This window comes from Kogia breviceps, chromosome 13 (assembly GCF_026419965.1).
Source record: "Kogia breviceps isolate mKogBre1 chromosome 13, mKogBre1 haplotype 1, whole genome shotgun sequence".
In the NCBI taxonomy this organism is placed as follows: domain Eukaryota; kingdom Metazoa; phylum Chordata; class Mammalia; order Artiodactyla; family Physeteridae; genus Kogia; species Kogia breviceps.
Window position 1 is genome coordinate 20734674 of NC_081322.1, and position 16686 is coordinate 20751359.

General features: G+C 37.2%; 1 protein-coding gene across 7 annotated transcripts in view; it reads right to left on the minus strand.

Annotated features, from left to right (window-relative positions):
• Positions 1-13618: 13618 nt before the first annotated feature.
• Positions 13619-16686, minus strand: part of SYNCRIP (synaptotagmin binding cytoplasmic RNA interacting protein) — a 29047-nt gene continuing 25979 nt past the window's right edge. For 6 of the 7 annotated variants that reach the window (XM_067011421.1, XM_067011425.1, XM_059083135.2 and 3 more), the window contains one exon: positions 13619-16686. This exon is cut by the window's right edge. The gene's annotated coding sequence lies outside the window, so the exon portion shown is untranslated. The other variant, XM_067011422.1, reaches the window with a different exon arrangement.

Below are 16686 nucleotides of genomic sequence, written 5' to 3' on the forward strand. Positions count from 1 at the left end.
AACATGATACATACTGTCAAAGTTCTTCCTAAAATGGTTAGCTAGTTCCACAATGGTATAAAAGTATCAATTTCACTGATCCTCGTTGTTAGGTACTGTTTAAACTAACATCGCAAATATATTGTAGGATTACTCTGTAACAACATCATTGGAAAGCTTAGGGCTTTTTTTTTAATGTTTTGAGGTACATAATTAAACGTTTATTTCACTTTTTCAACTTTTTTTTTTTTTAGTGTCTTTGAACTACGTATAACCCCCTCGTTTATATGAACATTCTGGGGCTAAACTGAAGTATAAATAAAAGGTGTATGTTGGGCTTCCCTGGTGGCACAGTGGTTGAGAGTCCGCCTACCAATGCAGGGGATGCGGGTTCGTGCCCCGGTCCGGGAAGATCCCACATGCCGTGGAGCGGCTAGGCCCGTGAGCCATGGACGCTGAGCCTGCGCATATGGAGCGTGTGCTCCGCAGCGGGAGAGGCCACAACACTGAGAGGCCCGCGTACGCAAACAAACAAAAAAATTTTTGCTTCTTTATAGGCTCATTCTGAAATTCCTGTTCAACTTTTTTTTTTTTTTTTTTTTTTTTTCCGGTACGCGGGCCTCTCACTGTTGTGGCCTCTCCCGCTGCAGAGCACACGCTCCAGATGCGCAGGCTCAGCGGCCATGGCTCACGGGCCTAGCCGCTCCACGGCATGTGGGATCTTCCCGGACCGGGGCACGAACCCGCATCCCCTGCATTGGTAGGCGGACTCTCAACCACTGCGCCACCAGGGAAGCCCTCCTGTACAACTTTTCACTGAGAGCCAGTCCACTGCGCCACCAGGGAAGCCCTCCTGTACAACTTTTCACTGAGAGCCAGTACATTTTAATGATAAAATGTTTTATGTTCTTTCATATTAGACATCTTTACAACATCCAACTAAAACTCCTTTCCCATATGATTTTCTTTGCAGGGGCAATTAGAATAAGGTAACTAGACAATAGACCAATTTAAAATTTTCATATTGCTCTTATGCTCAGAAAAGGAAAAACTAAAACTTCTGCTATAAGAAAATTTTACAAAATCCCCACGTAAAAGAAGAAAAATTTTCCTATTGATCCAACTTCATCTAATGAAATAAAATTTTTCCTCCATTAAATGTTTTCTCTTTAACCTTATGGTCTGGTATCCACGTCAGCACTCATACAGAGCTTGAATTTTTTTTCCAACTTTTTATTAAAAGATACGAACTTCCTAGTGGGGATATGGGATATCCATAATCAATCCTGGTTCTGAAATCAGCTTCACCTTCTACTGGCAAATTCTTTGAGCAAGGTTAACTTGATATATCTCAAACCTGGCATCCTCAACTCTAAACAGTTACCTTCCTCAGAAGTTTTAAAGATTAAATTGGATGGAAAGTGCCTATTAAATGTCTTTGTACAATGCCTAATACAAAAAGTTTTATTTTATGGATTTATGAACATGACCAAAAAAGTCAAGCCAATTAGCTTTATTTGGATTTTAACAACCTAAAATGACAATGACATGAAACCAAAGCTATGAGATACCTTATAGGAAACTGAGGTCCAAAGCGGTTTTTATTGCCTGCCTTCAAGTTCTAGACCTGCACTGTGCAATACTGCAGCCACTAGCCATTATCCGGCTGTTGAGCACTTGAAATGTGGCTAGTTTGAATTGACCTGTTATTAAGTGTAAAATACACATCAGATTTTGAAAGCTTAGCATGAAAACAAGAATATAAAGTATCTCAACTTTTAAAAGCTAATTACATGTTAAATATTTTGGAAATAATGGGCTAAAAATTAATCTCATGTTTCTTATTTTTGTAATGTGGCAACTAGAAAATTTTGAATTACATATGTGGATTGTGCTATATTTCTACTAGACAGTGCTGCTCCAGACTAGTGTTAACTGTGGAGGGGCCAGTACAACTTAATGTGTAGACTTTTTATAAATGCCACAATTATCACATATGCTAGGGGTATTTTCAGACTACAAAAAGTAAAAAATAGTTGATAACGCATTCATCTAAAGGGCTCATAAACACCAAAAACTACACTACAATATCTCCATTATTTTAATGAATATTTATTAGCAAATAAGTGTAAGGCACTGTACTAAATGTGGTGGTAGAACCAATGATTTAGGTGTTTTCTGACCTCCAGAGGCTTACAATCTAGTGAAGGAGATGTGTCACACATGAAAAATAATGAATCACACAGGGCATATTTATATATAAAGTCTGTAATAATGTAAGTCTTTTAAAATGACAGGTGAGGGGAACGGGAAATTTTCAGCTGGTGAGGATCAGGAAAGTCCTCTGGGAAGACAATAATTTGAGCAGACTAGGATTTATCTCAGCTTTCACCTAAGTTTCAGCAGTTATGCAGCACTAGGCAAAGTATTTAAAATGCTTCTACCTAATTAAACCTGATTCCCCCAACCCACCAACAAACTGCATAAATTGCTTTTTACAGTGGTACAGGAATCTGAAAAGATGTTGACTACCTGAATCCCAGTGACTGGACCTACTTAACACTGAGGACCCTGAATGTACACCAGGCTTTAACTGTCAAGGGCCAATGTTTGTGTGGCATGTGTGTCAGGAAAAGGATAGAGGCATACTTACCCACTACCCCTTGGAGCCATTCAGTCCCTCCCTCTCACAGCTGCCTCCTGTAATCTGGAGTATGCTTTCCTGTCACAGGTTTGGCATTTCCGAACCCCAGTTCCTCTGCCCCCCCCCTCCGCCCCCGAGTCTCAAAGCATCAAGGTTCTTGTTTTACCTTTTGTGGCATTGTAGTGTTACTTTTACAGTCTTAATTTTACATTTCATAATACCCTCTTCTCCCCACAACCTATCCCTATGTATCAACTTCTGGACATAATCATACCTGTAACAGGAACCATTAAACTGCCTTTTATACTTCAAGAAATGTTCCTTTCCTCGATTTTCAAGAAAAAAGGAAACTCATTACAATGGAGACTATACAGTTCAAGGAGGAGCATTAAGGGATTTTTGGATGGGAGTGCAAGATGTTCAAAATGCAGTCACAATTTCCATATTTAACCCCCACTTTTTTGTGTGATCATGAAGTAAAACTTCCAATGGTAAGATATGAAGAACTACAGCTTTATAGAACCAGTGGATCAAAGAGATACTCTCTGGATAAAAGCTGTTTAAGCATGAAATTCTGGGCAGTCTCATTTTATCTTAGCAACAAAAATGAAGCATTTAATGTTTGTCATCTTATTTCTAAGATATGTTGGAATAACCATCCTCTTAAACCTCACTTTGATGTTAACAGGTCATAACTTCAGAAAATAGAAATTATTAACTGATTAGGAACTGAAAATATATTCACCTGCCTGTTGATAAATGTTAAAGATTGGAAAAGGCACTTATAATCTAATACTACTACTCTTTGTATAAGATGGCCAATGTCTCTCTCATCTAAAAAGTTTTTTTTAAGTTACATAGGGACTTCCCCGCTGGTGCAGTGGTTAAGAATCCGCCTGCCAATGTAGGGGACAGGGGTTCGATCCCTGGTCTGGGAAGATCCCACATGCCACGGAGCAACTAAGCCCATGTGTCACAACTAGTGAGCCTGCGCTCTAGAGCCCGCGAGCCACAACTACTGAGCCCACACGCTGCAACTACTCAAGCCCGCATGCCCTAGAGCCCGCGCACCGCAACTACTGAAGCCGAGTCGCCTAGAGCCGGTGCTCCACAACGAGAAGCCACCGCAACGAGAAGCCCGCGCACTGCAACGAAGAGTAGTCCCCACTCTCCGCAACTAGAGAAAGCCCGCGTTCAGCAATGAAGACCCAACAAAGCCAAAAATAAATAAAATTTTTTTTAAAAAGTTAAAGTTATCCTTTAAATAAGTAAAGCATTCCACCTTATTTCTTATGTTTACTATAGACACTATGGCTTTCTTTCATAAAAGGAAAAATACTAACTATATTCAGATGTTTAAATACAGCTTTCAACTGATTTCAGTGACTCCTGAAAATATTTTGGAAAGTCTTTGCAGTCGTTCCTCTTACCTCTCAGTAGCTGTTTTCTAAAATACAAAAACAAAAGCACTTTGACATGGTACCTATAAACCACCATGCAACTAGGTAGGGTTGGTTCAGAATTGTGAAGATCACTAATATCGGTACTTCAATTCCAATTCTAGTAAGGTTGCTACCAAAATAGTTAAAATCAATTTTTATCTTCACTTTTAAAAAGAAACTTTCTGTATTTTGGTAAACTGATTCCACTTATTAATCCATCAAAAACAAACATTAAAAAAAAAAAAAAACCACAGAGCTTACCTCGTGGCGCAGTGGTTAAGAATCCGCCTGCCAATGCAGGGGTCACAGGTTCAAGCCCTGGTCCGGGAAGATCCCACGTGTCGTGGAGCAACGAAGCCCATGCACCACAACTATTGAGCCCGCGCGCCTAGAGCCAGTGCTCCCAACAAGAGAAGCCACCGCAATGAGAAGCCTGCGCACTGCAGCTAGAGTAGCCCCTGCTCGCTGCAACTAGAGAAAGCCCACGCATAGCAACGACGACCCAACACAGCCAAAAATAAATAAATAATTAAACAAAACAAGAAAACCCCACAACTCAGTACAGTATATCTAAGTAGAAATCTTGAATAAGTAAATTGGAAATTTTTACTAAAAAAAAATTTTATTGAAAAATTGCCCTTGTTTATTGAAAGACAGTTACCATTTAAATTTAGGGTTTTTAGCTCAGGTGAACACATTTAAAACAGTCTGAATTTTGAGCATTATCAGAAAGTCATACGGCCTATACTCTTCAATTTTGTAAAAACAGTTCAAGATATATACTTATTTATTCAATATAATTAAGAACTATGCCAGATGTTCACTGATCATTTCTATCACTTCTATTTTTAGTTTATATATATATATGTAATTTAAAAGATTAGCTCACTTTCAGTTCTTTATATTTCTTGAGACTAAGAAAGCTTCTCCAAGAATGCCCACAGAAACATTGGTGGTAGGACTGGAGCAATTTTTGTAAAACTTCAGAGTTAAGAGACAAACAACAAATAGCCCTACCTAAACAGTCCTTTTCATGAACTGGATTTTCAAATGTTGATAACACATCATGTATTATCCCTAAATTAGTTTAAGCCTATTTACATATTCAGTCTCTGCTGAATTTCATAGCTTTCTTCCCACTGTGTAAAAGCAGCATATGAAGCTGTTATTGAGCACAGTAGAGGATGGGAAATTGTAATTACCACATACTGTTGACAGAAAATGAATTTGAAGGGTAGCAGCAATAATGAATATAATTTATTGTTTTAAATATAATGAATATTATTAATTTAAATGTTTCTGAAGATTCTTCTTGCAATTACAAAGCATAGAAATACCAGATTTTCAAATATTGCCAAATATTTTAAAACCATGGTTTTGCTCCTAAAGTTACCTTTAATCAGAGGTTAGTAGATTTGGGGTTTTGACTCATACATAAATAGCTATGTTACAAACCTACTGCACAAGCAATAAAGGAAAAAAACATCAGCTAACAGCCTTATATAAACTCCAGAAAGCCAGGACTTTTGATGTTCCCCTAACTGTACATGTTCCTCAGGGATACTTTGTTGATCATCATTTTAACGCACATACAGCAAAGAGACTACTATTTTCGCTGAAGAGGATTTTTGAGAGCTTGGCTTGGAAGGGTGGGCTGGGGACACACACTAAAAAGACACCAGAAATGTGAAGTGAGCCAAAGAAAGACCAGGCCAGCAGTTTGTTTACAGGCACTACCAATGGAAGGTTAAGGCGAGAAGGATGAGCTCAGACCAAATTATAAAATTTTAAATTACATATATGGCTTGCATTTTATTTTTACTAGACAGTGCTATTGTAGAAATAGATACGGAGAGCCATTATAATGTGCCACTTATAAATCTGGAACCACTTAAGATCTTTGTAAATATAAAGTTCAGCCAGACCTGAACTTCTCAAAGGGTATGGTAGGACTTGGATAGAGAGGATTTTTAGGCCTATTCAGTAAGTCATCGTGTAAATGGACGTGATAAATTAACAGGATATAATCACTGACAAAGCAAAGCACTCTAACATGTACAGCAAAGAGCTGGAATGGCAAACCTGCATATATAACAGATCAAGCCCTGACATTAAAGCAGGAGTCCACAGAGATGTGACACGAAGCTGGAAATACAGTTGAGATCAAGGAGACAAGTATAGAAGAAAAACAGGAAATAAGAACAGATAAGAACAGGATAGAGAATATTAAGATAACCAGCAAAGTAGCAAGGAAACTTTTCAAGGAGAGTGATTCAATGCCTCAGAGAAGCTAAAGCTTTTCTCGCAGTTTATGGGATCTTATTAATTCCCTGACCAGGGATCAAACCCGGGCCCCGACAGTGAAAACGCCAAGTCCTAACCACTGGACCGCCAGGAAATTCCCTAAAGCTTTAAAAATATATAATTTTCATATCAGCCTACTGGTATCCTGTGAACAGTTCTTGAAAACAGAGGGGAGAGGAAAATCAACTTAAAAGAGGCATCATTCCAAAATCACCACGCTACCTAGGAAAAGGTGCGATAATATGCTTTATCCTGATAATGAAATACGTGGTGTTTCAACTTAAAGACAGCTTACTAGGGGCGGAGAGGAAGAGGAGGTTGCTGGTGCTTAGGAGAACACTTACACTCTATAATTTTTAGAAAATATTTGGATCATTATTATTAATAAAGCAAATTTGGGAGGATGGTTTAGCAGTTAAACTGTCTTTTATTTCCTGATCAGGCTAATATATTTATCAGCTTTACACTAAATTAGTTTTGTCTAGAATTTCAGAAGAGAGAGACTGTACGTAAATGAACACTAATTCTAAAAACTAAAAAACATACTTACTAGCACAAAAGTAGATCCATATGGCTAATTTTAATTGACATCTCTTACACAGGCTGACTCTTAACTAGTACAATATTAACACAGTAATTTAGGGAATTTGGAAATAAGTTGAATAATGCTCTGTGAAGAGCTGAGAGTTTTATTCCTCAGAATATATGGCTTTAAGAGAAGGGTTTGTCCTACCACTCTCTCCCTCAAATAGTAACTAAGTATCACAAAAATAATGTACCAGGAAATGTTCATAATATGTAAGGTATTACAGGGCAAATGAACAGTAATGTAATATTTCCTGTATTTTGTAAAACTAGGTCTTCAAAACAAAAGTATGAATTAAATGAAGCAAAAAACCATCTAGGCAGAATTTTTTTTAAGTATTTATTTTTACTTTTTGGCTGCACCACAGGTGGGATCTTAGTTCCCCAACCAGGGATTGAACCTGTGCCACCTGCATTGGAAGCGTGCAGTTTTAACCACTAGACCACCAGGGAGGTCCCAGAATTTTTTTTTTAACACAAGCTGTATCTCATAGAATGCTGAAAGCTAGAAAAATATCACAATCTAATACCATCTCTTTTTTACAGGAAAGTAAACTCAGGACCAAAGAGGTTATATTTGTGTTTGCTCAATTCCTTTTATTAAATGTCTCAATGATTAAGAAAAAAATATTTTTTCACCTGAAACTATTGGGGAAATAAAAGGGAGTATCTAAGTCATTGAAATTGTGAGACTATATTAATTCAGTCTTTTGCTTTAGCAACCTGTACTTTTCTAAGTTTATATGAAAAGTGAATATAAACAGGCTACATCAGGCTTATTAGAATGGGAAAGCCCTATAAATACAAGAGATTAATGTGTCTTATGTCCATCAATTTTAATTGAAACAGTCTAGGTACACTAGTTGAAACTAGTTGAAAACTTAGCCAAGATTTTTTGGTACCAAAAATGTCGAAAGTCAGTTTCTCCCTTGATATCAACTAATTAATAATTATTTAATATCATAAAACCTGTTAAAAATGTTTTTAAGGGAGGAGTTCCCTGATGGTCCAGTGGTTAGGACTCAGCGCTTTCACTGCCGTGGCCCGAGTTCAATCCCTGGTCAGGGAACTAAGATCCTGCAAGCCATGCAGTGCAGCCATAAAAATAAATGGTTTTCATACCTGGAAGAGGTCCTTAAGAATAGGCAAAATGATCTAAAATGTTTGAATTGCCATATTTAGGTGAAAATGTTTTTTAAGGATTTAGACCCTCTAATCAGCAAAGACAGAAAATATGACAAAAGTAGAAAAGAATATATTCCACAAGTAGGTTAACATGGACTCTCACCAAATCCTAGAACAACAAATCTGGAAAAGGTAGGTTTGAGACCCCTGCCAAAATAAAGAATGTAGTCTCATTAACTAGTAAAAGAACATATATGAAGGTATGCTGTATGTAAATGGACAAAGAAAAAAAAAGGGTGGGAAAGAAAAAAGGAAATGGGAGTTCCCTAGTGGTCTAGGGATTTTTGGTGCTTTCACTGCCCTGGCCTGGGATCAATCCCTAGTCAGGGAACCAAGATCCCACAAAGGCATGCAGTGTGGCCAAAAAAAAAAAAAGGGGGGGATAAACAGAAATACTGCTCAATGGTTTCTTCTAAGTGTTCAGAAAATGTATGCTAAAATAAAATCTATCATACTATTCCAAAAAAAAGGGATTTCAAAATAATCTGCTTTGCTCAGTCAAGAATGCCACTTAAGTTTGCATCCTTGGTCACAAAATGTCTTCTCTATACCCATTAGCATGCTAGGTGCTGTTCTCTTTTCAAGTAAGATTTAGTCAAACTTTTTCCTAGACAATTTATTTGAAATGAGCTGTCACATACAGAGATTAAGGTGGTTTCTTCTAATCTAAGACAGTGTGCACCATACTGTTGTATTTTACTACTCAGTTCTATTTTTAAACTATCACTTTTTATATTAATTTGCACAAATTAGTACAAAAGATGACGAACTGAGGCTATGTTCATTTTGCAATCAGAGGACTGCAGGAAAAAGAGCCATTTTTCTTTCATGGGAGGGATGAGTGACTTCCGGAAAAGGGAAAACCTCTGGCTAGCAAGAGTGGAAAGGGAAGAAATTTAGGTGTCTCAGGGTTGCAGACCTGCTTTCAGGGTGTACCCACCTCCTCAAAGCAAATAACTCACCCGCCCAGGCGTCGTCAGCGTTCCTACAGTTGAGCACTCTGCTTCCTGGCACTGGAGGGGTAAGCCTGCCTGCCTGCCTGCCTGCCCTCGAGGAAAAGCCTGTTAGTCCTTTGTGTTCTCACACACACACAACTTAGTCACCTGTCTCAGTGGATAGGCCCAGGAACCCCAGACCACTTTGATCTTTCTTTCATAAATATGAAAAAAGCAGAATCACCAAACATTTGAGAAAAAAATCAAAAGCACTGAAAGTAAATAACCAAAGTGAAGTAGTATTTCAATGCATTCTTTAAGAAACTGGTTATCTTTTTAAAAATTGACAGAATTCAAAAGTGAGCAAGACAGTCCATACATAAAATGAGCCCGCGCTACTGCTAAAATTTAAAATCAGTATATGCCCCAGAAGAAAAAAAAAAGTGACAGAAAAGTAAAGATAGTTAATTGGGAATTAATAGTTAATAGGAATTGGGAGATGAAGGGAAAAAGTATTGAGTGTGCTGTTTCCCCATATAGTGAAGAGAAAACAAGTACTAAGTGTAGTTGAGGTAATCGACTGAACTTAAAAACAATTCAGAAAAAAAAGGACTAGAATAAGCCAAATGTCTCATAAGGGGTAAAAAACAAATACTGCTTAAACTTAGTAATTAAAAGATAAGAGGTTAACTACAATCAGAACTAAACAGTCATTCATCTCCGTTAACTGACTAGGGTGTGAGCAGAGTAGACTTTCACATCCTGTGCTCTATCTTGTTTTCCAGGTATAAGTCTTTTAAATTTTCTTTAAAGTACTACCAAGTTAAAATATCAACTAAGGATATTTAAGTATAAATACCACCATTATCCATCAATACTCAAACAAGTAGGTAGGGCTTCCCTGGTGGCGCAGTGGTTGAGAATCCGCCTGCCGATGTAGGGGACACAGGTTCGCGCCCCAGTTCGGGAAGATCCCACATGCCGTGGAGCGACTGGGCCCGTGAGCCATGGCCGCTGAGCCTGTGCGTCCGGAGCGTGTGCTCCGCAGCGGGAGAGGCCACAAAAGTGAGAGGCCCGCGTACCACACACACAAAAAAAGTATATATACTGTAGTGAGAAAATGCCTTAAATTCAGAGCCTCCCTTCTCAAGTGATTTAACTTCAACCAGCAACCAACAACTGTAAGGTACATATTAAGACTATTCATATAGATGCAACCATGGCTTTATTTTAAAATGTGTAAGTATGGATTACTCTTAGAAATAGCTGTTTTCAAGACGTTAATGTATAGTTACCTAGCCTTCATGCTTTTCTCAAGCATCACTACATATCCTTTCCAAAGTGCTCTACACTAAGAACCTTACACAAACTTTATGGACTCAAAACCAACTAGACTCATCATCAAAACAAGAATTCTATCTTGAAGTACCCCTTTCTCATAAAGAAGTTAAGTATATATAGATGAGGTTTGGTAGGTCGATATTGTTTTGTTCAGCAGCTTGGAATTAAGCTGAACATCAACATAAAGAAATATTAATGGGCTGGGATGTCAATAATTAAATTGATATAAAAATTAATGCAGTCTATAAACCCACAGCTCCCTTCAAGACTTGCTCTCGACGCGCAGGCCCAGCGGCCATGGCTCACGGGCCCAGCCGCTCCACAGCATGTGGGATCTTCCCGGACCGGGGCACGAACCCGTATCCCCTGCATCGGCAGGCAGACTCTCAACCACTGTGCCACCAGGGAAGCCCAAGACTTTTTTTAATGTCAGACCATTTAAATGTGGATCTTGATGATCTTAATTTGCTTAAAACATTAGTATTTCATGTTCATTAAATTTTTAAGCTTTCCATGTTGTGAACTAAGTGGCTCAGAACTTTTTATTCCTTCAAGTTAACATGCCACAATTAAGCCTAATTCAGCAAATAAGCTAAACTGAAAATGTATTTCCACCAAACTAAAAAATATTTTGAAAAATATTTTTAAGTGCCTAGCATCATTAATTAAGATTTCCCTGCCCTGGAGGAGCTTCTATCCCAGAAGGAGGCAAAAGAAACCATATAGAGAAGAAACAGAGTAACTTTAAAGAACAAGGAGTGGTAGTAGTTTAAATGGACTAATCAAAAGACACTAAGCAGCAGGGAGGATAAGCCAAAGAAACCACAGCATCTGCTGCTGGGCCCCTAACTGCTGCTACTGTCCTAAATGCTAAATGGATCCTCAGAAAACCATCAACTAAGACTTAAAAGTATAATTTTAGAATAAAAGCTTTTCATCCTGTTTTAATTCTATTTATAAATGAACCTAAGTTACGTAGGGTGCCTAGAAGAAATTACACCTGTCAGTGTTGAAGGATTCCTAGGAATTCAACTTATGCAAATTCATGTGAATTTTTACTATTTCAAGAAGATATTAAATTTTGCCAGAACTACCCTGCGATTACATATGCACGTGGCTGCAGAGACTTGAAAAGTGTACTCCACCAATTTTTATATAGATGACGTTTGACATACTGCTCACTTCTGGTTTTCCTCCAAGCTCATTCCAAATATTAAGTATATTAAGAAACAATTAGTATATATGCTTTTCTAACTTCCCATGATGCGTTAAATAAAGCAGTTTTAGAGGCCTAATTCTTGAGTCCTCCAATTAAAGCAACATGAATACCAATATATTAAAAAATATTCTCTTGGGGCTTCCCTGGTGGCACAGTGGTTGAGAATCCGCCTGCCGATGTAGGGGGACACAGGTTCGTGTCCCGGTCCGGGAAGATCCCACATGCCGCAGAGCGGCTGGGCCCGTGAGTCGTGGCCGCTGAGCCTGCACGTCCGGAGCCTGTGCTCCGCAACGGGAGAGACCACAACAGTGAGAGGCTCGCGTACCGAAAGAAAAAAAAAAAAAAAAAAAAAAATCTCTTGAAATATGACGTCGTATTTTCACTCATGACATAGATGTACCTAGTTCTAGCAATTTTGTGTTCAAGTGATGCAGTACTGGCATTTTCTAATTCACATAGGAAAAAGTCAGGACACAAGTTGAAATGCAAAGTTGTTATACACATGGTATGACTATTCAAATTTCTTCATCTAACTTGAAATTAACAGCAATAGAGCCACACCAGGTATAATGATCTTAGAACTCTTCTGTTATGTCATGTTATGTTTCTGTACCTGGAAGACTAGATTTTGGAATCTACAAAACTCTTTTCCACACATTTAGTACTGTGAACACGCCCTAATCACATTCTTTACTTAATCGGTGGTAATGGCTTGTCCACATCAAAACCCTTGTCCTTTGCCTTGGAAAAGTAGAAACTGGCTGTAGTTCACAAATGACAGATGTCAATTCCCTTAGGTATCCCAAAATTCTATCCAAAACGCATTTTGTATCACAAGAATCCTTTCAGAATACAGACTGAAAGCCTAAAAAGGTGAAGAAATGACAATTCATGTACATTACAGATAGCAGCTTCAGATTAGACTCATTAGAACTTGTTTTTAAACCACTCTACAAAGTAAAAAATCAGGTATTCACTGAAGCTTGTAGTAAATTATTCCAAAATAACCTTATCTTGATCTATTGCTTGTGTTAAAAAAAAACATTTCAGGCAACTTACAGTTGAAGACACTAATTTCCAAAATGGTTTATTGGGACTTCTCCCTCACCCAAAAAGTCTTATTCAGCAGTCTTGACGTGAACAAGAAAAAAAAAGTACTAGTTTGGCATCTGCACAGGGAGCCAAATAGGCAATGTGAATGGTTTTCAAAATCCCCTAGTAGTGTACAAGAATTTTTCAGGTATAAAACTTCCATGACCATTCTGAAATGACAAAAACTTTTTTCAATCATTGGTATAAATTTTAGCAATCATAACACAAACTAAACTCTGCACTAAATGACCTAAAACGATCTTTGTCTTCATGAAGTGGCCAACATTACCCCCCCACCACGCCAAGAAATCCCAGGGCTGAGCCAAAACCTCCTGAATGTATTTACAAGTTCCCCATTCTTTGATAATGATTTTCCAACTTAGCTTAATAAAACATTTTAAGCTCAATTTCACCTACCTAACCTCATTTGCACAGTCACCTAAATGTGCAGCATTCTATTAAAGCAAAATAGTTTGTTCACTCCCCTCTCCTGTACTACTTACAACCTCCGTCGCTCATCCCCAAACCTCCAGAGTGACAGAGAACGGAGCAATGAATGGTGGGGGCACGTTACCAGAAAAGCAGAGCCAAATTACCAGTAACTTCTTCACTGAGTCCACCGGCGTGTGTGTGACCACAGAATATTTTCATCAATTAAAATTAGGTGGAGACCAACACTATACATTTATCCTATACAGCATCTCCCCATCATGTGCTTGAATTAGGGATCTTGGGGAATTTGTTTTTACCATTGGCTAGTCACTTTGAATGTATGAGTAATTAAAAGGCGAAAGACTTCTAAAGATTCCAAGTGTCTATTTTAAAGCTGTTAAATGAAAAACGATGAAATGGAGGACACCCACAATAATTCTTGGACTCCTGGAGATCCTAAGACATGCTACAAAAATAGGTCTTTATTCTTAGGAAAATATAGTCAGAGCTAGCTTCCTTATGCTATACATAAAATCTTAACATCAGAGGCAGTACAGATAGTACAGATAGTTTTTGAACTGATCTCCAAACAAGCACAAACCCACTACGTTGAAAAGAACAGGTAATTTGAGGTTTTTGGCAAAAGACAGTACTTCACACATCTAATCCAAATCAGAGAGCCTGCAGACAGTTTTCAGTGAGATAAAAGGAATGAAATAAATATAAATTCTACAGATAAATAAATGTAAGAGAATTTAAATAAGCTAACAGAACTAATTTTTTTTTAATAAAAATACTAGTCAGGTACAAGCTTTTGTTTCTCAAAGCCAGACTTCTAAATGTTTATCAGACTACTGTTAATATCATTAAAAACCTAATTTTGGACCAGGGCATTAGTTGTAATACTGTTTTGCATTCATAAAAAAGATTTGTTTCTTTCAACTGAATGCTCCTGGTCCTGAAAAATATTTTAGGCATATTACTGAAGGCAGACTGTGGTACTAATAAAAGTTACATCTTAAGTACTTTTTTAAAAAGTGACAGACAAAAAAGTCCATCTAATTTGCCCACAGTTAAAAATGTCTTTAAACATTGGTTTATAATTAGCATCTCAAGAAAGTAGTGGCATGCCCTATTGAGTGGTATTACTGCGTAATTAATACTACACTTTAATACACCATCCCCACAAGTCTGTTCATTTTACGTACTGTTACTTCTTTATTAATTCATTTTATACCCACCATGAATTCCTACGGTCAGAGAAAAATTTTACAGTGTGCATCACTGGGGAGAAAACAAACTATGGTGGGTATTCTTGGAAGTTTTAGGAACCTGAGCAATCATTTACTCTAGGGGGATAGCTTCCTCACCTAAATGCATGAAGTCCTTCTACTTTTTAATTTCTCCCCTTAAATAGACTATGTCATACTGGTTTGTTTTTTGTTTTGTTATTTTTTGCTATGTTTCTGATCAACAGTGACTTTTGGCTTAGCGATCAAAAAAAGCTGTCCTGAATGTGACAATTTTACCCATCTAGCATGATATTCACCCTCATACAAGTCTTTTCAAATAGCTATATACAAGTGAATACCCGAGGTCAACCCCACCAATCCATTCCTATGTTGTTCCTAGTTTATCATGAAGAAAGTGTATTTTCTTAAATCAGACTTGCAGTAATTGATAGATGAATTTCTCATGATGCTACAACAATGGCCATCATGAGTGTGCAACCGCTCTTTTTGTGCTAAATCCAACCCCCCATTTCTAACATCTGATTCAGTCACAATGCTGGAAAACCTTCCACAAAATGCATGTTTGGGAAAATATATCTAACACAATTTTCTCACAAAGCAACTTTCTAAAAACTGATTAAAGTGATGATCACTTTTGATTGCCAAGTAGTCTGCAGAAACAAAATCTTGCGTCTGCTTTGGTTAGGTAACTCAAGTTTTCTTTTTTAACAATCAGAATGCTTTAGGGATAGGATACATTTTTCACCCCAAGGAAGGGACTTGACTCTTGGATTTAAGACCCATTCCTTGACAATATATACAAAATTTCTTTAACTTGTCATCTGTCCATTCTTTGAAGCTGTCAAAGCCAAGAACCCATAAACAAATCACAAATAGCAATAACCTACATTAGTTAACATTCCCCTTTTTAACATGTTGACATTTTTACTAAAGGATTCGTTATTTTTGCATTTCCATTTCTCATATCCCATGACATTCCATAAAAATTGCATTATTGCTTTATAGGCCACACAACATTCAAAAGTATGTTTATATGCATTGCCTGTTTTCCTTGATCTGATAAGAGTTTGATACTGATTTTACTACAGAAATTTAAGTTTGAAAATACCAGTTAGTATTTCTTCTCAGTACTTAATTGTTCACATCACTAATCACTACATGCATATTTAGCTCTGATTATATTGCTCAAAAACTGCACCCATTATCAGAACAGTGCAAATGATTATTTAATTTTAAAAGTAATTATAATGGCTTAAATTCAGTTAGTCAAATGAACACTGTCAAGTGATTTCACTTGAGTGTGTATATATTTCATCACCACTGTTTACATTACCCATCAATTCTTCACAATTTTTTAATATCCGTTTTCCCTCCCAAATCCCCAAACTAAGAATGCCAAATAGTCTTGGAAACCCACAGCTCCACATTTTAATGTTTTCTTAAGAACACATTTGTGAACTCACAAAAATGTTCATCTTTCAACTTTGACAATGCAGTTCTTACTTAAGTCAAACAAACCTGTTCTAAAATCCCAACAAATAATTCTGAGAATTAACTTAAACACCTTGACAGTGTCCCTTAAAAAGGGTATGACAGTAAAGTGCCAATAGGCATGGCAATGACCTCTTTGATGGGATCATTTAACTCCTTGGAACTGGGAAATGCCAGCAGCAAGGATTACACTGAGATTCAATTTTACTGAAGGCTACATTTAGTTTACCCACTTTCCACAACCTATTATACTCATTATATGTTAGAATGAATTGTAAATGTTCTGTGTAGCCCTCAAACTTACACTAAGATTTGAGAGAGATGTACTTTAAAAAAGCACGGGGTAATATATAAAATCAGTGGCAAAAAGTTTCATTAAGCACCAGGAACTAATTTTTGTCACCCCATACTCATTTTGTAGGTAATGTTTCAATAACCGGCAAGGCACATTTACATATATTCCAATGAATACTTATTGACAAATTTTAAATTACACTCTATGTCCCAGCTATCCCAGTAACTGACATACAACATACTAAAATGGTTTATTAAGATAACATAAAAAAAAACCAATTAATGTGAAACATACAGGCTATTGGCAACCACTATCTAAAATTATGTAAGTACAAATAAACATACTGAAATGTGTGCATTTCTAAGTTTTTAAACCAGAATATTTCTATACTAACACACATTTATATTAATGACACATAAAAAAAATAAAAACTTTATTACAAAAATAAGTTACACTCGCCTCCAGCTTACAGTATAAAACAATTTTATT